Genomic DNA, 7,588 nt, shown 5'->3' on the forward strand with positions numbered 1-7,588 from the left:
CCACCCACAGTCAGGTGACGGAGCGAATCGCTGTACGTGTAGATATTCGTGGAAGAAACCGTGGCCCGAGATGACTTGGGCGAGATGGAACGTCATCTCCCCAAACCGACGGTTCTTCCACGCCGCGATGTCCGGGATCACCCGATGCGCCCAGGCCGTGAACCGGCTAGCCGGCGCCAGCGCGTCCCAGTCTGCCTGCCACTGTCGCAAAGTGGCCGCGCGCTCCTCGATGCGCAGCTGGTGCAATGGAGTGCCAGTCGCTTGATGCTGATGATAACATCTGGCGTCCTCCTGTATCTGCATGCAGATCGGGATGACGCTCGCCAGGACCGTGGCAACCTCATACCGAACCGATATGAAGGTCCTGGCGACTGGCCTCACGTACTGCGCCTGCACCCGCTTCAGTGCTCGGCTGCACTTCCGAAGGTTGGTGGCCCTGTGCCACACCGGTGCAGCGTACCGCAGCGTCGAGTCCACCACCGAAGAGAGCAGTCGCCGTTTCGCGCCTTTCGGGCCCCCGTGATTCTGCATAAGACGAGAGATCCCCTTCGCCACCCGGAGCGCCTTTGCCGTTGCGAACTCTACGTGTGGGGTCCACAGCAAGTGGTCATGCAGAACCACCCCCAAGTACTTCAAGCACCGCGTCGGCTGGCGCTGCACTCCCTCGATGGCGACCGTGGGCTGCTGGTAGCCCTGTCGCATGGTGGACACCATGATAACCTCGGTCTTCGCGGGCGCCAGCTTAAGGTGTCTGTCGGCCATCCACTCCCCGATCATGCGAATGGCCTCCTGGGCCGACTGGGCCGCCGTCTGCGGAGTCGTGCCACCTGCCAGCACCACCAGGTCGTCTGCGAAGCCGATCGCCTCCACGCCGTCCGGAAACGCCAGCCGCAGGACTCCGTCGTACATCGTATTCCACAATGTAGGACCGATGATGGAGCCCTGCGGTACCCCCGCCGACACCGGCCTGCGGACTGGTCCCTCGCTGGTCTCGTAAGCGAGCTCACGCTCGGAGAAGTAGCTGCGCAGTATTCTCTGAAGCGCGGCCGGGACGTTCTTTTCACGCAGTGCCGCAGCGATCGCCCTCCAGCTGGCCGTGTTGAACGCGTTCTGGACGTCTAGCGCTGCCACCACCAGACATCGTGGATCGCGTCCATTGGTGCGGTGGAAGGACCGAGCGAACTCGCCCCGCTCGACGACCCGCTGGATCGCCTGCACCGTTGACCTCCCGCGACGAAATCCGTACTGCTCCGGCGACAGTTGAGGGGCAGCGCTGTCCTCCAAGTGTTCATTTAGGCGCTCGAGAATGCACCTCTCGAACAACTTGGGGACTGCTCCCTCCAGAAGCAGCGGTCGGCTCGCCGATGGATCGCCCGGTGGCTTGCCCGGTTTGGCTACCAGCACCAGCCTCGCCTCCTTCCAAGCCCGCGGGAACTCACCGCGTTCCAGTAGGTCGTTAAACACCCGCACAAACGCCTGCGGGTGTTCACGGATCGCGGTTTTCACCGCCGCGTTCGGGATCCCATCGAGCCCAGGTGCTTTGGATGGGGCCATCCGTTCTGCCAGCGCGAGAACCTCCGCTTCCGTGACGGGTCGCAGCCTCTCCTCGTCAGCCGTTCGCTCGATGGCTGGCCACTCGAACGGGGGATGCAGCGGAAACAGGGCATCCACGATCGGCTCCAGCACTGTCCGGTCCGTCTCCGGCGGGGTGCGACCACGCAGCTTGGCCATCACCACCTTGTATCCCAGTCCGAATACGTCGCTGTCGACTCCGTCGATCAGCTCTTGGAGCTTCTCGTTTCGACTCTCCTGGATCCCGCGCTGCAGCCCTCTACGAAGGTCCTGCAGACGCCCCAAAGCCGCGTCCCGTTCTGTTGGCCCCTTGGCCCCACGATGCCTCTCTTCCGCCTCCTCGCACTCACGCCTCATGCGTTCCAGCTCCGGAGTCCACCAGTAGAGCCTAGGCGGCTGACGGAACTTTGGCGGGCCCACTCGCTCCATCGTCCTGTCGCAGGCCAGGGACAGCGCTCCTACCAGCGCGTCAGGCGTGTCCGCTTCTGCAAATCGACAATCAATCAGCGCAGCCTGGTATCCCTCCCTGCAGAAAGTCGACGTCTTCCAGCGAACTCCTGCATGCTGCGGGAGGCGAGACGACTGCGTCCGATGGTGTTGTTTCGTACGCTGCTGCGGTGCTGACCGTCTCCCCGGAACGCCCACGGAGAACTCCACGTACCGGTGGTCGCTGTACGAATATCGCTGGCTGACCCTCCAGGTGTCCTCAAGGGCGACCGTAGAGCTCGCGAAGGACACATCTACAACGCTCTCGCGCGCGACCCCATTGCCCTTGAAGGTGGGCACGTTGCCGCGGTTGAGGACCTCCAGCTGCAGATGGTCGATAGCGCCCTTGAGGATGTGCCCTCTCGATGTTGTGCGGGCACTCCCCCAGTCCGTACTCCATGCATTAAGATCACCTGCCATCACCAGGTGCTGATGTCCCACCAACGCCATCTCCACCGCCTCGAGATAGGCGACGAAGTCCGCTGGTCCGGTGTTTGGCGAGACGTAGCAGCTAGCGAATGTCACTCCTCCCACTGTGGCCACCACCAGCCCAGGATGAGCGCTTTCCCATAAACGCTGTATGGGATAAGCCCCGGTGGCGACCACTGCCACACTCTGCGCCTCATCCACCGCCCATCTGCCGTTGTCCCGAGGCGGCTTATATAATTCGCAGGCGATGACAACGTCCACCCCCAGCTCCCGCGCCGTCTGCAGCATCAGGTCCTGCGCTGATCTGCTGCGCCCGAGGTTGATCTGCAGGACCTTTATCGTTGTCGAGGACAGGACGGATGTCCCACCCGGTGCGGGCCCTTGCATGTCACGCAGCAGACCGCTGCCGTGCATGTTCGGGCCAGGTGTCCCGGTTGGCCGCAGCGGATGCAGTGCGTCGACCAATCCATCTCGCTCCGGCATTGGTGCCGCAGGTGTCCGTGCTCCAGGCATTTGAAGCACCGCTGCTGGCCCCGCGTCAGTGGTGTCAACTGCGTAGCTAGGCACGAAGTGTGCAGCACCTTCACGTGCTGCTGCGCAATCTTCGCTGCCGCCTTCACTGCCATTCGGACGTATGCCGTCTGCGTGCCATTCCATGCCTTGACCAAATGCACGGCGGATTCCTTCACCGACTGCTCTGTGAATGTTTGGATCGCCGTCGCCACGTCCGTCGCCGTCGCTAAAGGGTCCACCTCTTCCAGGCGGACCTCTACCGTTTCCGTCACCAGGCGGGCGGTGGCCGGAGCTGCGGCCTGTGCGCAGACCTCCTGCACACGTTGAAAAATTGCTTCCGAATTAGCACCGTCCTCTACGTCCATAACCAGCCGATCCCGCGTCGTTCGCCGTCCCACACCGAGCTTCGCCTGGTGTTCAGCCAACGACGGTGCGCTGCGGACTAGCTGGTAAACGTCTGTCCACGTTTGACCGTCTCCTGGGGCCACCTCTATAGCGTCCAGCTTCTTTTTCGTCGACTGCTTGCGTGGCGCAAGTTGCGGGCGTGGCTTTTCCGGCTGCTGCTGTTGTTGCTGCTGCGGCTTCGGTGGTGCCTTGCGGGGTCCCACCACCGTCCATGCGCCACTCTGCGTCGCCTGTGTACCAGATGCCTCGGCAGCCACATTGGCATAGGACGGCCGCTGCTGCTGCTGTTGTTGTTGCTGCTGCAGCGGTTGCTGCTGAGCAGGGCCACGCGTTGGCCCCTGCGTCTGTTGTGGCCGTTGCTGTTGTTTCTGCAACCGTTGGGGCTGCTGCTTCGTCAAAGAAGACGACTGCTCCTGCAGCTGCGATTGCTGTGCCTGATTGCCGCCACAACCAAGCATCTGCGCCAACAGCTCCTGGTGGCTTGCCGTCTCCTTTTCTAGCTCCTTGCGGAGACGTTGAGTCTCCTCGTGCCACTGACGAGCCTGTTGCTTGTTCCATTGCAGCTCTTCTTTGAACTGCTGCTGGGCCAGCTTCAGTTCCTCCCGGGCCAACTTTCGTTCCTCGCGGGCCATGTTGTCATTGGCCTCAATCCGCTGTCGCAGCATCACAAGCTCTTGCTGCAGCTCTTTACACATGGTTCGAAGCTGCTCGTTTGCGAGGGACATTTCCCCGATCACCTTCCGCAGTTCCACCATGTCGTTGTTCGTCGACTTCGATGCCATCACCGAAGCTCTTGTCAACATTACCTTCGGCTCTACAGCCAAAAGAGACCGCCCCGGCCTTTCCTCGGTAGACTCCGACCGAGGACGCGATGCTCGGGTTGTCGCCATTTTAGAGACCCAAGCAGGCCTCCGTGGTCAGGGGGAGGTGTTTCCCTACTTGCAGACGCCTTCCCGTATTTTCCCCAGTCGTTCCCGATTTTTCCCCGCGATTTTCAGTTAAATTCGGAAATTCGAGCAGTTTCGAGCAGTTTCGAGCTCGATGAAAACTGTCCAAATCGAGCAGATTCGAGCTGCCGATGACCCCCCCAGCTTCCCAGAATTTTTCTACGTGTTTTTGAGTTTCGAGCAGTTTTTCGAGCAAAAACCGTCAATTTGAAAATTTGTCAGCGGGGGACTGCTCACCTTCGAAAATTCGTCAGCGGGGTCATATGTGTCACTCGGATGTCACCAAAAAATGTCAAAAAATTTTTTCGCGTTTTTCACTGTTTTTTCGCTTGGATCTTATTAAACGAGTTAAAACAATCACAACGGTGAAAACCGCACACGAATCCGATAAAAACTCGCAAAGTTATTAACGATTTTCTAATAAACACCGTTGCTCGAAACCACGTGCTCCGGCGGTAGCACCCCTTGCACTTTTTTGCCACGTTGTTTTTCGGCGATTTTCGTCCGATTTCCGTCCGGTTTTTTGCATTAACACGATCACGGGCACAAAAACTACCGTTTCCGTCCACTTCCGGCCCGATTGGACCGGATTTTTACGCAAACTCACGATACACACACACTGTTGTTGTTGTTGTTGTTGTAATTCTTTGCGCGAATTTGCCACTCCGTATTTCGGGCCGAATTTCACCGGCAAACACTGTCTATCACTTTTAATCGCTTAAATGGCGTCCAATCTCGCTTTTTCACTGAAAACCGCACCGAAAAAGGTCTATTTTGCCCGTTTTTATAGCGGAAATAGTTCCCCATACAAAATGTATGGGGAATGTTTTTTACTTATTTTCCGTATTATCGCACCGATTTTCACGCGGTTTTCACTCGATTCCCTTAAAACGTACACTTAACAACGGATTATAACTAAAATCCAGTCTCTCCAAACGATTTTTGCACACAAATTTTCCTTCTCACTGCGGAGCAAAACACGCCATGTCCAAACAGCTCGACTGCTCGAATGTCACACAGGGATAACTGGCTTGTGGCCGCCAAGCGTTCATAGCGACGTGGCTTATTGATCCTTCGATGTCGGCTCTTCCTATCATTGTGAAGCAAAATTCACCAAGCGTAGGATTGTTCACCCTTTCAAGGGAACGTGAGCTGGGTTTAGACCGTCGTGAGACAGGTTAGTTTTACCCTACTGGTGTGTGCTGTATGCTGCTATCTTAACGGAATTCCTGTGCAGTACGAGAGGAACCACAGGTACGGACCACTGGCTCAATACTAGTTCGACCGGACTTTGGTATGACGCTACGTCCGCTGGATTATGCCTGAACGCCTCTAAGGTCGTATCCAATCCGAGCTGATAGCGCATCATAAACCCATTAGGTGATCGGAAGCTAGCGGGCTTAACAACCCTCTGAGATCCGTCGGTGCTGCCCCGTGCACACTGCCGTCTCATCCCCGCTATAGCACTAGACTGAGCCGCAACGGGCGGGTGTACGCTGCACGTGGAAGTACCTTATCACAGGGAACCCTGGTGGCTGTGCGCCCGTCGACCGTGGATACAACTAGTTTCGACACCTTCGACCGCCCGCAAACGACGGGACTACAGGCTGGGAGCTGCGAGTTGTAGAGATGCGTTCGCATCGATCCTCTCAGGCGACCCATGCTTGGTGGTGAAGTGGTTAGTTCGTGGAGTATAGGCTTGCTGCACTCGACAAGAGTGCTGCTTGCAAGGCTGTGGTGGTACGTATGGTAGTTGATGAGCATAGGCTTGCTGCACTCGACAAGAGTGCTGCTTGCAAGCCTATGGTGGTACGTGTACGGTAGTTGATGTGAGCATAGGCTTGCTGCACTCGACAAGAGTGCTGCTTGCAAGCCTATGGGTGGTGTGGTGTGTGGTGCATGATTAGCCTTTCAAGGAAGATGTGTCCTTGGGGCTAATCGGTTATTTTTATAAGTCCGGGAAACCTTTCTCGTCGGGATTCTTATCCTAAGCAACCACGAAAGCTTCCAAGAGTTGAAACATTGCCTATCAAGTAGGCCGTACCAGCCCATAGCAACCCAACCAAGATACTCTAACAGGCCAAGATTGGTTGGAGAATTCAAAATTTTGCTAAGTCCATGGCCACCATAAGCCATTTCTATCTAGAAGGCCATGGACAGTGCTTAGCAACCACGAAAGCTTCCAAGAGTTGAAACATTGCCTATCAAGTAGGCCGTACCAGCCCATAGCAAACCAACCAAGATAATCTAACAGGCCAAGATTGGATCTCAAAATGTTGCTAAGTCCATGGCCACGATAAGCCATTTCTATCAAGAAGGCCATGGACAGTTCTAAACAACCACGAAAGCTTCCAAGAGTTGAAACATTGCCTATCAAGTAGGCCGTAGCAGCCCATAGCAACCCAACCAAGATAATCTAACAGGCCAAGATTGGTTGGAGATTTCAAAATTTGGCTAAGTCCAGATTTTTTTACCCTTCGGGAAAACAACCCTAGTTCACCAAGTTGAACGCGAAAAACTGTCCATAGGATACGCACAAAACGTTTATTGAGTTGGTCACCATATGTGGAAATTATGGTGAAAATAAGCCAAGTTCCGGAGTTTTTAACTCACACGAAACCACGAAAAACTTTCATTAGGAAAACTTGGTTGGAGCACCCTACTGCAGAACACACCGACATGGACGAAAGGGTCGACTGGCCAAGAGAAAAAATTTTTGCGGGACCACTCAAAACATCATAGTTAGACCTAGCAAATGATGAAAAGTGAAACCCGCGATCGATTGGAGAAACCTTATTTTACACTGAAAAATTCCACATAAGGAAAATTTGTATGGAGCACCCTACTGCAGAGCACACCGACAGGGCCGGGAAGGAAGGCCCGGTCCAAGAAAAAATTTTTGCGGGACCACTCAAAACATCATAGTTAGACCTAGCAAATGATGAAAAGTGAAACCCGCGATCGATTGGAGAAACCTTATTTTACACTGAAAAATTCCACATAAGGAAAATTTGTATGGAGCACCCTACTGCAGAGCACACCGACAGGGCCGGGAAGGAAGGCCCGGTCCAAGAAAAAATTTTTGCGGGACCACTCAAAACATCATAGTTAGACCTAGCAAATGATGAAAAGTGAAACCCGCGATCGATTGGAGAAACCTTATTTTACACTGAAAAATTCCACATAAGGAAAATTTGTATGGAGCACCCTACTGCAGAGCACACCGACAGGGCCGG

This window comes from Anopheles marshallii, assembly GCF_943734725.1.
Source record: "Anopheles marshallii chromosome X unlocalized genomic scaffold, idAnoMarsDA_429_01 X_unloc_202, whole genome shotgun sequence".
NCBI classification, from domain to species: domain Eukaryota; kingdom Metazoa; phylum Arthropoda; class Insecta; order Diptera; family Culicidae; genus Anopheles; species Anopheles marshallii.